The sequence below is a fragment of the Nipponia nippon genome, unplaced genomic scaffold (assembly GCF_047370975.1).
Source record: "Nipponia nippon isolate SJK-2023a ecotype South Korea unplaced genomic scaffold, ASM4737097v1 scaffold_2, whole genome shotgun sequence".
Taxonomy (NCBI): Eukaryota; Metazoa; Chordata; class Aves; order Pelecaniformes; family Threskiornithidae; genus Nipponia; species Nipponia nippon.
The window spans coordinates 109,143,988-109,160,455 of NW_028262336.1; positions in this window are offsets into that span (position 1 = coordinate 109,143,988).

Consider the following 16,468-nt stretch of genomic DNA (forward strand, 5'->3'; position numbering starts at 1 on the left):
TCCCGTTTCCAAAGGAGACACATCTGCTCCTCATATTTCATGCATAGAAAGAAAGCACAATCATTAAAAAATGCAGCCTGTGCTACTTTTTATGTACCTGAAAGAAGCACACTCAAAATGGGGAAAAAATCATGCTTTTTAAATCTCCATTTTGTTTGTTTCCTTTCAAAATATTTTTTTTGCTTGTGAGAGCTATTGAGCTCTTTTATGTTTGCTTCTTGAAAAAAAAAAAAATTGTAATGCTCCTCAGAGTACTTTGACAGCTTGTTATCTCTGGACAATCTCTCTGCACGCCAGGCACCAGAGAGGCTGCCCAGCATGGGGCTGGTCGACCAGCTCTGAGAGCAATGGAGTGATTCCCACCATATATTACGAGAACGGAACAAGCTTGTCATGTAGAAATAATTCCTGATGCTAGAAAACTTATCTTCTCAAATCATAACCTGTAGCTCAAGAAAGTTACAGATCTTTTTCTGCTCCTGTGGTTTCACACCGGTGGTAAATAACAGGGATTCCTTCCATTAAGGATTTTTTTGAGCTGAAACAATAGTTCAAGTATGAACTGTGGAAGTTGAAATTGTTCCTTTTTTCCCTGCTATTTTACAAGATCAAGTAGCACCTTGAGATGGAAATGCGTCCTCATCTGTACCATCTCCCAGCTAATGCACAGCTCATCCTCCTAGAGCATTTTCTAATGTTCTTGCATACGCTTCTGTAAAAGTCCAAAGGCGTGAATGGTGTACGCCCAGCATGTTTTTGTGTCAGCTTGTTTCTGATAATTCAGGCTAAACTAGCTTCCAGGGTCATAGATTTTTCCTCCCTCATTCTGTGTACACCTTTCAAACTGATATTGCAATATCAGCTACCAGGTTCACCATCATGTCTTTAAACCTGCAATAATTTTGCTTGTGTGGCTGGATACTGCTGACAGAACAGGAGCTTCCCGTTACTGCAACGCAGAAGGGGTGGAAGTCCTCTTGCTGGTCTTCAACCACTGAGGGTGGCTGAGATGTCATTCTGGGCTCCCTTCAGGGGCAGTGACCTGTTTTTTGCCCTTCTGCAGGATGCTGTGCTCTAAAAGTGCCTGTTTCTTGCCATGACTGTGAAGGGAGCATCTTTCCAGCAAAGAGCAATCATTGCTCTGCCACACATGGGGAGCGCTCACCACCAAGACACCCAGACCATGGTGCCCAAGGGGAAACCTGTCTGTGCCCCCCAGCTCCACATTTGGTGCTGCCTCATCCTCCATTTTCACAGGTATCCCTCCCTGCTTATCTTCCTCCAGGCCTTTCTATCTCCCCTGGCTTTCCCCCTGACAAGGGTGAGGTCCTCCAGCCTGCAAAGCCCAAGGAGGATGCTGCAAGGGAACCGAAACCTCAACCAGACCACTCAAATTAAGTCCCAGGCAGGAGAAGCAAACCACATACCAAAGCAAACACAGCCAGGCTGGCAGCCCACCCTCTCCTGCTGTGGCTGGTCGGCTGCCTCGTGCTGCAGGAGCAGGTGAAAGATGTGGCATTTCTCCTGTCCTCCCCCAGCCAGCCCTAAGCAAGCAGAAAAAAGGATTTTTAAATCTGGATCAACAACTCTTCAAACATCAGTGCTGATTTTTTTAGTAAGTTTGCAATCAGCTCTAGTTTGTATTATTTTGTCAATATTACCATCATGATCCCAGCCTCCTTGTTCACAGGTCTTATTGCTACATGGGCAGATGGGCAGTAGCAACCAAACCTGCCCCCATCAGGATCGGGATCAGGAGGATGCCTCGTTCCGCCAAGGCTGCATCCAGTTCCCACTGGAATGAAGCAAAGCTTTTCTACTAGCTGCGAGCAAGTTAGATGGTCCCTCGGAAAACAGACTACTGTGATGTGGGTAAAGAGTAGCTGCCGTTACTACAGGTTCTCTCCTGCGAGCATTTGGCTAGGACTCGTCCACATCCCAGCCTCGTGGGATTTGACCCTGTGTCTTCACTCCCTGAGCAAGTCCCAGGTGGTTCTCAGTCCTCCATGTATGTGCTCCTCACTTCGCCTTACAAAAATGATGGAAACAACAGGAATCCAGGCATCCTCCTGAACACACATCCTCGCTGTAAGCATGGAGCCATGTTTACGTTCTTCCCCGTTTTCCCCTTGGGGGACACACCACCATCCTTGGTGGTCTGTAGGCAGTTGCCCAAGAGCTGGGCGGGGTTGGTGCAAAACCTCCTACAATTTGAGTGAATTCTCACTGCTCCTGGATGATACAGGTGCTGTGCTGGGAAAGATGACAGCTGTGAGGTCTGGGATTGTTTTTTCCCTCCCATAATCTATCTTTTCTCTGCATTCGGTAATAATTCAGTCTGAATCAAATTCTCAGCTAGTCCAGACCAGTACTGTCTCAGATGGCAGCCAGAATCAAGAAAAGCCATACCAGGCAATAATATTAGACCTTTGCAATGAAAGACAAAGGTAAACAGACAGCAATATGAAGGCACATCAGGTTTCATTATAACAGGATATTTAAACAGAGATCGGTTTTTTGCTAAACTGCCTTTCTTTCAGGCACTTCAAAGGCTCTGCCACTAGATGTAGCAAAAGCTCTCTTAAAAGTTGTCTCATATACTTTCCTGTATTCATCTTTCAACGGGGGAAATGGACTAAAACTCAACAAGATAAGGATGACCTTAAATAGAGAGCAAAAGTGTCCAGAAGAAATAGCACTGATGGCAAGCAGCATCACGTAGGGCACGAAAGGTCTCTCCATCAAAAAACAGGGATGCAGATGGGGTTGGATCATCATGCTTGAATGCTCCTTCCTTAGAAAACTCTCTGCACACCAAATTCTGCTCGGCCTTCTCCAAAGTAATTCCAAGTGTTTTATTAAACCTGTACATGGGAGTTAGCAAAGAGGAGTGCAACATCCACTAGTGTTGGTAGCTGAAATGCCAGGGCGATTGGAAAGCTCAGGGTGTATTACTGATGTAGTTCAGTTCTTCTAACTGTGCTATACTCCAGAAGCAAGTATTCTTAGACCCCCAAAATGCAAGAATCAAATATAACAAGCCACAAATAAGATAACATGGTTTGTTTCATTTACTTATAGGACTAAACTCTAAGAATCTCCACAGAAATTATCTGCATGGAAAAAAAACAAATGTCAAAAAGAATCTTTTTTTTTTTTTTCTGTAAAAAGAGGATTGTTTAGGGATTCTCAGTGTCAGAAATAAGATAACTGGAAAAATAAAGCATCATAAGTTAACAGTACAATTAAGGAGGCAGCTATGTGAGGCTTTTCAACATCTGAATCCAACATTTCACCAAGCAGTTTATGATGGAGTGGAGACAATTTAAAAAAAAAAAAAAACACCTTTGCAGTATTATCAAAGAAATATGTGAACTGAACAGAGCTTACCAGGAAATGATAAACAGATCTGGGAATTCAGCCGGTGGGAATTCAAACCAGAAGTTGTCTTTACAAGACAGATTTTGTACACGGTGGGTAGGGTTCCTCCAGTCCCATGGGGATGTGCACGTCTGAGCTGGTCACCCAAATCTGCTTTCACAAGCAGTAGAGCCCATGGGGTGTGATTCATCCCACCCTCGAGTGGAGCTGATACCCACACTGACCTACAAACCACACGCCAAAAGTGGCCATTTCTCCTCATTGGGCCATGGAAGGAGCCTGGGCTGAGCAGTTCAGCTGCAGATCACTCCAACACACAGATCTGGAGGGATCTGGGAGATGAATCCTATCTTTTCTGTCAACTTAAAGGAAAGCTGATTCAAACCAAAGAAAATAAATAAAAGCTGAAACTTTAGCTAACAGAGCTGCATTATCCAGGAATAGCCAGAGCCATGGCTATGAAGCGTGTGATTCACACCAGAGCCCTGGAGCCAGGACACCAAGTCAGGAGAAGATGGTCTTTGCTGGCCGTGTAGGGACCCACATCATTGCCTGCACATGCTGACCTGGCTCTGCCTGGGGCTTGGCCAATTCACCCTCTTCTTCTTATGCTAGGTTTTCCCAAAAGCAAACTCTATTCGGACCTTAAAGGAACTTGCTCTGGTTTATGCACTCCAGTCTGGTGAGATTTTATTTGAAAGCAAATCATCTTAATTTAAGGCATGACTCTGCAGTCCCTGCTCACCCTGCTCGCTCGGTGCTACGCAGGTTACAGTGAGGGGATGAGTGGCTTCTCAGCTGCTTGCAAAGTGGGTGGTTTTAAAGACAATCTCAGAAGACAGCACGAGGATAAAGCACCACTGCTAGCCATGCTATTTGCCCCATGGGGAGAGCGACTCACCTGAGCAGGGGAGCGACAACACATATCTCCATCCCATCATGATTTATCAACAGCTGGTAAAAAGGATGGTAAAAAAGGACTTCTGAGTAAAAGCAAATTAGACACCTAGATATAAATTTTCTCCTAAATGCAGAAATAGGGGGGTGTTGTGTTTCAGAGCACCAACAGGTCTGGATCTGCAGACTAAGGAAGAGCGGGGGCGAAAGCAATTTCTTCTCTCCTAGCACAACCAAAGTAGTGCAGGTCCCTGCAGCATAGGACATAAAAGGAGATTCAAACCCTGCTCTCAAGGTCTCCTGGCAGGCAGCTAGCCTGGACTGTGGGTCTGGCAATCAGCTACAGTAGCCAAGAAACCATCTTTGAGAAGCCTGTGTTCATACTGTGGTTTTCCCATCGTGACGTACCTTACAAGAGCAGATTAACCCAGGCTAGACATAATCATTAGGAAACAGATGGCCATGGTGCAGGAAAGCAGCTCATGTACTGATGGAGCGAGGCGTATCCGGCTCGTGGGAGCACCTTGAAGAGAACAGAGGCTTCAAGAGGGAGGTCAGGACAACTTGTGCTTAGAAAATCCTAGGGATGTGTCAGCCACGTTACACAGTCTCTCAAGGGGATCAGACGCACAAATGTATAATGAGGATGATTTTCTTTGTGTCATTTTCACCATTACTCTGATTTCTCATTGGTTTTAAGCTGATCTCCGCATGCGCAGTGTGTCGTGCTTTCTGAGTGCCACAGCATAAACTGAAAAGAAAGTTAACAAGGTGTTATAAACTATTTAACTTATTTAATTACATAGAGTAAACTTATTTAACTACGTGTAGTAGAAAGCTCATCAAACTGCAGGATCTACCATGGATTACACTGCTCATGTAACCCTGGAAATTAATCCAAAAGTTCCTTGCAGAAAGACAACCTTTCAGAGAAGACAGACGACTAGACACCTGTACCTATGTGGGAGAGGGCAGGCATTCAGCCACCGACTTTTCAGGTCTGGGTGAGGGAATGGGGGCTCAGCGGCTTGAGAAAGGCACCTGGACTGTGGTGCCAGGGGTGCAGGCTCAGGATGCACCCTGGCTCTCTGGGGAGAAATGTAGCCTTGTGATGCAGCACCACGAGCCTTCCCTGGAGGCGTCTGGATCACCCCATTGCTTATGGGGTGCCACCCCTCCTGCAGCTGGGTAAGAGCAGGGAGGATGGGTCAGGGTTTACAAGCCACCTGAAACACCGAACAGTGGATTGTAGAGAAACAGCGCTAATGTCCGGCCACGCTGCTGCCTATTTTTCCCATGCCAAATTCCTAACTAGAATTCAGGAATATTCATATTTTCCTGCTTCCTACAGGGTAAATGATGCTGTTTCTCCAACAGGCTATAAAACTCATGACTTTGATGGAAATCAATAACTGTGTAAATACAAAAGGAAAAACTGCCTTTACGTGTGTCTAAAAAAACCCAGCAGAGCTCATAGAAGCACACATGGAATGCAAAGTCTGATTTTTTTCAGGGCTTTGTTTCCATCCTAATGACACATCACAATTCCTACCACAAATGCTATAGGAGATCTTCAAAATCTGTTAACCTATGCAAGAAAATAGAAATAAAATGGCTTTGTGCATTACTAAAATGATGCCAGCATCTATGTCCGTTCGACCCTCATTAAGCAAGGACTCCTCGCAGTAGTGTGGAATAGCATATGGATATTGCTAATAATATGCTTCAGAGCTGGTTGTTTATATGAATTGCAAATGGCTGGCATAAAAGGTTTTAACCACTCAGGGGCAATTTTTACTTAAGTAACTGTCAGTGTCTCTGCTTCATCTTTCCTCCTACAACCAGTGAGTGTGTGTTCAGGTTAGTGAGGCTGCACTGGATGTTGCTGTGTGCAGATTTATTCCTGACCCAGCTGTGTTGGAGCTATTTCATGTTAATGCTGCTTACGAGTTCATCTCTGCCACACGTGAAATATCGAGCAGCTTTCAGGCACTCGCTTCAGCAGAAGAACATGCATGAACTTATCACTTAGTTATTGCCCTCATTAAGGTTAATAGCCCATAAAGGTTCTCCACCTTCCATTCTCCGCATTAATCAACAGTGATACTTGGCCTATAAAAAATTGGGAGGGAGAAGAGAGGAAGTCAAAAAGTAAAATGGCCTCTGGGAGAATAAAAAAACACTGGTACCATCCCCGGAGTCCAACAGTGATGCACAACACATAAAAGTGGTGAAAACACTGAAGACTCGGATTTAACAATGTTGTGCTTGGTTAATTGCCTTGCATGTGTCCCAAATCTGTCTCCGCCTCCTCTCTGTGGCTCCCTCCAAGCTATTTTCTTTTTGTCCCCTCTTTCTTCTGTGGTTCCCCCCATATACCCCAGTGCTCTTCAACTTGCTCCACTTTGCTGTATTTTCTCCAGCCTATCTGCCCCTACTCACTTTCCCCCCATAGCCTCTCTCTGCCACACCATGGACTGTGCCCAGGCTGTCCCGACAGCTCACAGCTCAGACAAATCAGGATCGGAGCCACCACTTCATACGTCTTGTTAGACTGGCAAACAGAGACTCTCGTCCTGGCCAATGACCCACATTTTGCGCACAGGCTGTGACCAACAGGCCATGCAAGGTTGGCATGGATGGAGTGAAGCCAGGCTGCAAAGCAGATTTTCAAAATGTTGGCAATCATGCAAGTTTGGTAACAAATATTTTTGCAAACATACAAGTCATAATCCTTAGTGTTTATGCAAATATTTGCACCTTCTTGGACTAGCAGGGGGTAATGTGCTCATTCAGAAGAACATTATGTCCTCATGAAGTATTTCCCCTTCACTACCGCCCCTTTCCACTGTAAGCTTATGACAACTGGCGTGACGTGTGACCTCCTCGAGATGAGGGGTGGGCACAGGCACGTCTGGCAGGTGGCCATGGCACAGCTTCCTCACCAGGCACTGCAGCCTCTGGGCATAAGTTCCCTCCTCACTGCTGAGGCTTTGCACTGCTGCACACATGGCAGCCTGGACAAAACCACCAGGTTGTGGGCCAGCATCATAACGAATAACTCCCAGACCAGCGCAGCAGCAACAGTGGTTGTGGAAGGACCAGAAACATCTAAAACCTCTGTTGCTGCTGGGGAGTGAGTACAGGTCTGTGGTTATGTGATACTGCGTAATGGGGTGAGGTGGGAAGATACTGGCATTGATCCTGCCCAAACTAGTCGAGGTGCCAGGAGCAGAAGCGCTGCATTAGCACCGTGCTCTGATATTTCCTGCCTGAAGGAAAACATGATCAGAAGCAAGATATTTGCTTGGTCCCAGTTCTCCCAAGCTATTTCCTCAGACCAACAGTCAGAGCCCACAGGAACATTATTCTTCAGGACACCCAATCTGTTCTGGTTGCTACCAACAATTTGTATCCTGAAGGCTTTTAAGCACTACCTATGATATCATTCATTAATATAACCCTGTTCCAGCAGTCCCTCTGCATCCAAGGCACTGCCATTAATCTAGAAAACTACTACTGGAAAATATCAGCACAATCAACCCAAGAGAAAAATGTCCACTCAGCTGGTACACAGAGGATAATGAAGTTTCTCCCCAAGGTCAGCCCATCACAGTAACGTTAGAAGAGCTACATTTTGTTCAGATGAATGTCACATTAACAGCTTGATGGAAGCCCACAGAACATAGATAACTTCTTTTAAATAAAGTAGAGATGAGTAATCCTTAATGTAAAAATGCAGAAAGTAAAGAAAAAGGTCTCTCTTTTTTTTTTTTTAATTTAAAGACAGATATTCTCTACCAGACTCTCCAGATTCATGGGGAATTTTTGAGGATGGAAGGACAGAAAAGCATCCTTGATTCACGTGTAGGATATACAGCTGCTATGCATCCTGCTTCGTTCTTTCACATACCTATTTACTTCTCCTTTAAACCAAAAGACCTAAATGCAAATACAGGCAGTTCATTCTATAATGCTAAGTAATGATGGCAAACCAGGGCCTAGAGACACGTTGCACAATCAATCTGAAAAGTTAGTTACGACAAACCCACTGAGGCCATCCAGTCTTTCCGCTCCAGATGGAGGGTTTCGTCCCCTGCAACAATGATCTAATATTGCATTTGTCACTATTGACTTTCTGTGCCGAGTCAGTTCTGCAGGGACATGCTTTTAAGCTTAGGGATGAAATTTTATCAGTCAGGAAACCATACAGTGGAATACTTCATCCATAACATCTTTATTTTTCTTAAGAATAAAAAGAAATGTGCTCACTGCCCCACAGAAAGCATGTTTATCAGCAGTGCCTTGTCCTGCTGCCGATGGGAAGCAGCACACAGAGCGTGAGGGCTGGCCATTGCCTGCCAACGAAAGAGCATGGGGAAGACAGGGGAAATGGCAATCGCACCATGCTGTTACGCGCTCAGCCTGGGCTGCTCTGTTCAACCAGGGCATTGGTCTCCTCCATCTTACTCCTGTTAAGCTACATCATTAACTTCATGAAAGGAGAAGGGGTTGGACTCAGGACAGGGGATTATTTTAGGATCTTACGCTCAAAACTGTACCCTCAAAATTCCTGTGAAGTTGCCAACTCACCTGCAAACATCTGAATTGCTTCACCTGACTGCACGTGCCCGGATGCTGGCCCTGGGCTGCCTCGGCATGTCCAATGGAGACCAACAGACATCACCAACAGAGTCTCTTCCCTCTTCTCTTGGGACAAAACCAATCCCTCCTGGAAGTGCATGTTCTTCTTCACTGGCTTTAGAAATTTGTTGCCATGACTAGCTTAGACTTAGGCAATGAACTTAGATTTCAAGTTGGGTGAGGTGACTGCCCATGTAAATGTGTGTTCTTCCCAGGTGATTTTTTGTTCCTAGCAGCACGCTTCTCTATGGTCTTGCTGTCCTGCCTTGGTGCCCTCAGGAGCAGGTCAGGCTGAGCAACTTAATGCCCACCATATGCCCAAGCCCTGTAAGAAGCTGTACCCTGCTGTGCTTGCTCCCGTGGGTGCTAGGCTCTCCATAAAATGTGACTGCTGGAGATTTCTCCAGTGGTGTAAATCAGGATTGGGAATTCCACCAAATTTGAACCAAGATGATCATGCACTTTGCCAGATTCATCTCCCTTACCTTTGAGAGAGTTTCACCAGTCTCCCTATGTGCAGAGAAATGAAGAGAAATTGTGATTTTTTTCAGTAGTATGATTATTTTTTTCCCGAGACAGACATCTGAAGGTGATTGGGCAAGTTGTCTATTTCTCCCCACTGACTATGAAGGAAGCCTAAAGCTACACTGAGGATACCTGCATTTAGCAGTGCATAAAGCATAAAATGTAGGCATATGTAACATGTGTGTTGCACTGAAGAAATTCACAACAATTTTCTTTAGCTAATACTTCTTGATAAAAATACATGAAAGCTGGAGTTTTGTCAAATCTAACTTTAAATTCTAGACTTTGGGCTGATTTTACTTTAAAATGCATTTCTTAGTACATTCATGGAAAAATAATGTCACAGCAAGTGATCAGTAGCATCTGTGACTAATTGCAAACAATCACAACATGAAATTATATTTTCAAGTCTTTAATTAGTTGGAGAATGAGTCCCTTGATTATTTCTCATATGCTACTGTACTGCCTGACCTACCAGACAGAAGCCACTGTTTTCTTTCAAGGTCATTGTAACATTTATTCCTCTACTGATCCCACATACTGCAAAGCAAGCTATCTGATTTTGAGGCTATTACAAGTTAAAACTGGCTTAAGAAAACTCTCTCCCCTGCCCAAGGAAGGTGGAAAATTGTATACGATACAATAACACATCCTTACATGCATTGCAGATTTGGCCGCAGAGCTTTTATTGGACTGTTACCTTTTGCTTCTTGCTGCGAATCTTGAACCTACCTTCTATGAGCAAGGCATTAGTCACAATTACTGAACAGTACAGACAGTATAATAGTAGCATACCGTAGCTGGGAAATATTTTATTGTGCATCTTGTCCCAGCTAGTAATTCACCTAAAGCAGTGGCTGCAGATACAGAAATGCTTAAGAAGCAAAGTGAACCTGTGGCTTCAGCTTGAGGTAGGGGCTGGGCTGCTGATGGCTGTGTCCGCCTGCCTTCTCCAGTTTATACCAGTGCTGGAGAGTTAGCCTGGGGGTCATCCTGCAACACACCAGATCTTTGGACCTGTACTGAACATGACTGAGAAAAAGTGGGCAAGGTTGAATTATTTCAACGTCTATCTTAAGAGCAACGGACGTGTCATCATGTCTGGCAGGTAGTGTTACCATAGCCCTGGTCATCTCGGGAAGTTTCCCTGGTGATGGCCAGCAGCTGCAGAGAGCACATCTGCACCAGGGAAAGTCCCCCAGAAGGCTCAGGCCAGTCTCTGAGGGATGCAGAACAGGCTGCATCATCTCAAAACCAGCTCAGCAGCATCTTTCACTGAGATCTGTTTCCCAAACTAAGGGAGAGAGTGCTGGACATCACCGTGCTCTTTCTAAGCTGGGAGATTAGAAATGTTTCCAGTCTGCCAGGTCTTAGCAATCCCTCCATTATAACCTGGCCCCTACCCACGCAAACCTGGCATACGCTAATCCACCCACCCACCATAGTTTCCATAGGAAGGATTGGCACACAGAGGCAGGCCAGAGCTGTGGAGCACTTTTTCCCCTCTAGAAGCAGTCAGAGGATTTGAGGGGTAGGAGAGCATTCCCACAGTCCATCTGGGCCTTGGTCCTGCTGTCCAGCAGACATCTTGTCCCACAGACCCCTTGTGCATGGCTATGAACTGTGATGAACTTGGGTGACAGCAGCTGACAAGGAGAATCCATCCACATCCTAGAGAAGAATGGGTCAAGTCATGTCCTGCAGACAGGAGCCCACCAGCACTGAGCAGAGCCAGAGAACCTCCAGTGCCACACCAGAGGAAGCCTCTTTGCCTCTTGCACTGCAAAAGCAACATCAGAAAATGACGCTCAGGATATGTGCTGCCTTCTGCAAAGTGCATTAGCACCTGAGCGAAGGACAAGCACAGACACCCTGAATTCAAAGACGAAGGCCTGATAAGCCATTTCAGGAGTACATCCCTCCTCACCAGAGCAAACCATGACATGCTTGTTTGTTTGGCTGGTATTTTTCCACCCTTTTTTCATTTAAATTGTTCTGCTTTACAGGATACGTGGCCATGGTCCATTATACCATATGGCTGTTGTTAAATGTATTAGGAGGCTCATTGTGTTTGCTCATGCCTCCAGCAAGGATAAAGAGCTAAAAAAGAAATTTATTCTACTCAGCCTCTGACATGTGTGGACAGTAGATGTTTCACAGCAACAGGGTATAATCTGTTTTCAGATTATAAATCAGATGTCCATAGTCTACTATTAAAACCCCAGATGTGATTAATTTACTACTATTAGATGCTATTAGTACACATAGTAAGACATTTTCATTATTAAGCACTATTACTAGATAAGGGCTTGTATTAATTATCTGCATTATCATTGTAGTCTGTGCAGGCTTTCCTGGTGTATTAGACTTTTCAGCTCTTCCCTGCACAGCAGAACCCAAAAAGCTGGGTTTCCCTTGGATCTCTGTTCTCTGTCACCTACAGTCTGACAACCCCGGCTCTCCCTCAGGGCATCTATCACTCATACCATTACAACATCCTCAGTCCCCCCCACCGTGCATCCCCACGGTGTCCAAGCTTCTCCTCGTGCCCCAAGCCCCAAATCACACTGCTGTTGGCACTTTTTCCTGTGCCTCCCTCCCTTCCCCTCCCTTCTCCTGGGCTGCTCGGATGTGCTGGGGTGGCTCTGGCTGGCCACTGCCCAGCACAGGGGAGTGTACCAGTGTGCACATCATGATAGCTTTTGAATCTGTTAGTTAGTTACAGCTCAGTTTGATTGCAGGTCAAGTCACCCAGGTTTCCTCAGATGTGATACCTGAAGATCCCAGGGAGATGAAATTTGAAGGCGACAGACATGGTGTAGAACATCTGGACGCCTTGCAGATAAGCTGTGTGGCGCACACTTTGCTTGGCCTGCACAGGCGGCCTGCTCAAGCATCAGATGTGGCAAGTCTTGAAATGCTGGACTTCCATGCAAAGGTTAATAGCACATGAAGAAGAACTGAGAGGTGCAGGCTACTCCTGACACTACCCTAAGCCTGAAGAACACATCGCATTCAGGGCAAGTTTAACACCACTTCATTGATCAGTGCAAAGCCCTTGTGCAGGAGCCCCCACATGGGAACCCAGGGACGTCTGGTCTTCTGCAGCCACAAAGTCCACCACCTCCTTCATTGTTCAGGGCTCAGCAGACTTAACAGCACTGTGAAAGAGCATCAAATCTGCTCCTGCTATATCATCTCAGTCTTAACTAACAGAATAATTATCTGCTTATATTTCAAAGCTAAAGGAAAATAGCTGAAATGAGGCTTTGTGCAACTGAGCGCTACATCCATATTTGCATTAAGATATGCAAAACGCTACGGACATAGCACTGAAAAGGAAAGAAAACACCACATCCAAGCAGTGGCCCTAGGCCCAAAGCAGTGCATAAACCCTCTACAAAAGTCAGGAGCCATTGGCAATATTCGCAGGGAGTCAGATTCAAAACCCAAAGATTTCAGGAGTTTGATGCTTTTTTTATTTTTTAAAATCAGTCATTTCCTTAGAGATTTTTCAGGAGAAGTCAGTAACCTGCCTTAGGCAGTACACAGTGTCTCATCTTTCAGAAGCAGCCTGGGGCCAGTGCCCCATAGCTCTGCGTTTCGCACTGTCCGGGGCCCCGGGGACATGCGGGTATGTAATAGCACTGAAACACAGCTGCTTTTGGTACCCCAGCAAGGGGGTCCAGAGTGGCTAAGCCACGTCCGCCCATTTTGCAACCACCTTCTCTGATGAGCCACATCCAGTGCAGCACCTGGTTTAGCTTTGTGTTTATTTTATGGTTGCTCTTTCCTGGCAATTACTCCCCCTTTCCATGCATCTCCGCAGAAAACTCTCTGCTCCTGCTGGGACATTCCCCAGGCGTCCTGGGGGAAACCAGAATGCTTCTAATAAGCTTGATACATAATCTCCTATCAGATTTACACTGGAAGGAAAAGGAGTGGATCAGCAAACATTTCAAACTGAGAGACGAGATGGAGATTCTGATCCGGAGGCAAACCTGGAGCATGCATCACCACTGAAGGCTGGAAGGTCTCAGGGGTATCTAGCTCCAGAGAGCAAACATTTTCATCACAAAATCAGCTCATTGCCTTTTTTTAATCCATCAATGCTCTTTAATTTCCCAGGTGACCTTGGGCAAGATGGTGCATTAGCATTACTGTTAAAATGGAAATGATACCGTTCCTCCTTTGCTGCCCATTTTACCCCGTGAGCCCCGTCGGTACAGTGAGACGCCACAGCACCTGCCACAGGGAAAATCCTCACCTCAAATTGCTTCTTTAAGCATTCTTGGAGCACAGTTATCACAGAATAAGTATTTACCATCTAAACCCACAAGTAGTGCATTTTCTGTGTATTAGTGTCACTGCAAGGCAGTGATTTATTACCTCGGCGAGGAGATGCTTTCTCTGGGGGGAAAGCTCATTTAACCCTCATCCAAGCCCTGCCAGACACCTCTGGTGGGGATGGAGAGGAGAGTGGTGGTCTGCAGCATCCCGACACCTGGGTTTCATACAGTGCCTGGTCGTGTTCTCCCGCAGCACGGGGAGAGCAAGCCTAGGACATCCTGAGAGCTCAGCCTCTCAGCACGTGATCTGAATCTAAGCCAAATACAGAGGAGCTTTGAAACGCTGCCTAGTTTTAAAAGGATCATTTTAATAGAAGGGTTTCACCACACTTGTGCGTGGCATGTGTTGGTTAACGGTTGGACTTGATGATCTTAAACGTCTTTTCCAACCTAAACGATTCTATGATTCTATGACACCCTGGCATATCTTCAGCACATGGCACATTCATCCTGCTGCTGAGGGACCACTGTTTGTGTCAATGGGTCTGATGGCACTTGATCTGAGGAAAATCTAGTAATCTATTTCCCATCACGCTTTCCTTTGTGAGTTCAGTTTTTGGAGAATGTAAAGGCCAAGGCAAGAGTGTCCTCACTCTCCCAGTAAAGTCTTCCTGATGAGGCAGTAGACACACCTGAGTTTATTATTTTCCATAAAATTTTCATGTATATTTTAAATTTTGTTGCTTTTCCTTTGCAGGGCCGTTGTTCCTGTGGCTACATGGTGCCTTCTCTTCTGAGAGGGAGCGAGAGGAGCAGGCTGGGTTTGGATACAAACGGGAGGTATGAATTGTGAAAGTCTCCCCAGGTGCCAGATTCCCCTGCTCAAACTCTCATTTTCCTCTTTGCACATCTAGGAGCAGAACATTACTTTTGGGGGTGCAGGGTTGGGGGGACACCAGTATGTCATTTATTTTCCTGGAAAACATAGGAAGGAACCACATTTTATAATGTCAGGAGCATGAAAATGTTCTCAGCCTTCCCTTGAAAGGAGCTAGGACAAGAAGTGAATCGGACACCTCCTGAGAAATGCTCTTCCTGTGTTTTATCAAATTTAATTACTCATTCTTATAAGCCAGTAGTGAAATAATGACTTTTTTTTTTTTTTTTTCACCAGGCAGATTCTAAAGATACCGAAAGACAAGCCTGAAAATATCTGCAACCTAGAATAAGAAATAGGGACAATTGGCAGCCCTGACTATAGCTAGCTGGCAACCCATCCAAGATGTTTGCCTTCTAATAATAGAAAGCTGAAAGAGGCATATGGAGAAACTGAGCTCAAAGACTTTTATTTCCTATGTATAAATACACTGAAGTCACAGATGTCTCTGCAGCCTCAATCTGCCAAGACCAAACGCAAGGAACAGACCCAAAAGGAAAGACACCAAATAATGTGGAATAGCAAGCTCTCCACAGTGAAGGGTTTGTTCCCTTTCCGACAGATGGGTGTTTAAAAAGCTCCACCAACCAATCTGAAATAAATGGATTGGTGTATAAAAAAGCCAGGTTTTCTTTACATCGTCTTTTTCCATTAAACCAGGGTGTTGGTGCCTGTACTACTAAGGGAAGCTGGGTGTTGCCAGGAGCACATGTCTGATCACCTCCCAGCGTCCTGAGAACACTGTCAGCTCTACCAGAAACCTCTCTAAGAGGTTTGAAGCATTGTGAAAACAACTGTTGGGTAGGTAAAATCTGTTTTTACATGTGCCTGGTGACACTCAGATCAGATCCTTGCCCTGTTAACAGAAACTTTGAGTTCTAAAGGATGAAAATGTAATTTTCTTGCATATCCCATAAACAGAAATAGTTAAAATTCATGGCATTTACAGTTTCCAGCACTGCAAGCAGCACTTTTACACACCAGACCAGCTGGTAACCTGTAAGTCTTACGAGATAATGCCTGTGATTGATACTCATAAAATCTGCAAGGGGAGCCTGTAAGTCCTAGGAGAGCAATAGACTGTCTACAGCTTTTACAAGTTCTGCTGTAGCAGGAGGCTGAGATTGCAATTGCCAGGAGAGAAATATTTATGGGTCATGAACCTTCAGGCTGTGCCAGGAGAGCCTTCAGCTATTGTCAGGAACATATATAAACTCTGCTTTTATGTTACTCAGTCGTCCACCCATGGGCAAATTGAATTCATGCCAGTGCTGCCAATATCTGCTGAACGGGTTGTAATTTTTTTTGTGTCATTTCTTTATGATGCATCGGGCAGAGTATGACAGATTTATTATTAAAGTCGTATGGGAGGCAGAAAGGTTTTGCTCAATTTTTCTACGGAAATCAAAGCCTTGTACAATCTGGAAAGCTCCATGAACAAGTGGGAAAATGAAGGGACCAGGATAGTGAAAGGTGGTCAGACTAAGTAAGGAAGTATCTTTTACCAAACTGATTTCTTCTTTAACTCCTTTGGAATTTGTACTTGCAGGGTGAAGCAGAGGAGCTTTCTCTTTCTTCCAAGTATTTAGGATTTCATCCTTTCTGTTGCTGGGAAACAAAGAAACCACCCAATGTCCATTATTTCATTAGTCAGTGGTTCCCTGCAATAAACACAAAGCTTTGATATTCCCAATAATTTCAAGGAGACAAATTAAATTTTAAATGAGCACTTTCTAAAAGAAGACAGAAAAACAGACTTCATACATAAGGTTTTAAAAATACCTTGTTCCCTTCT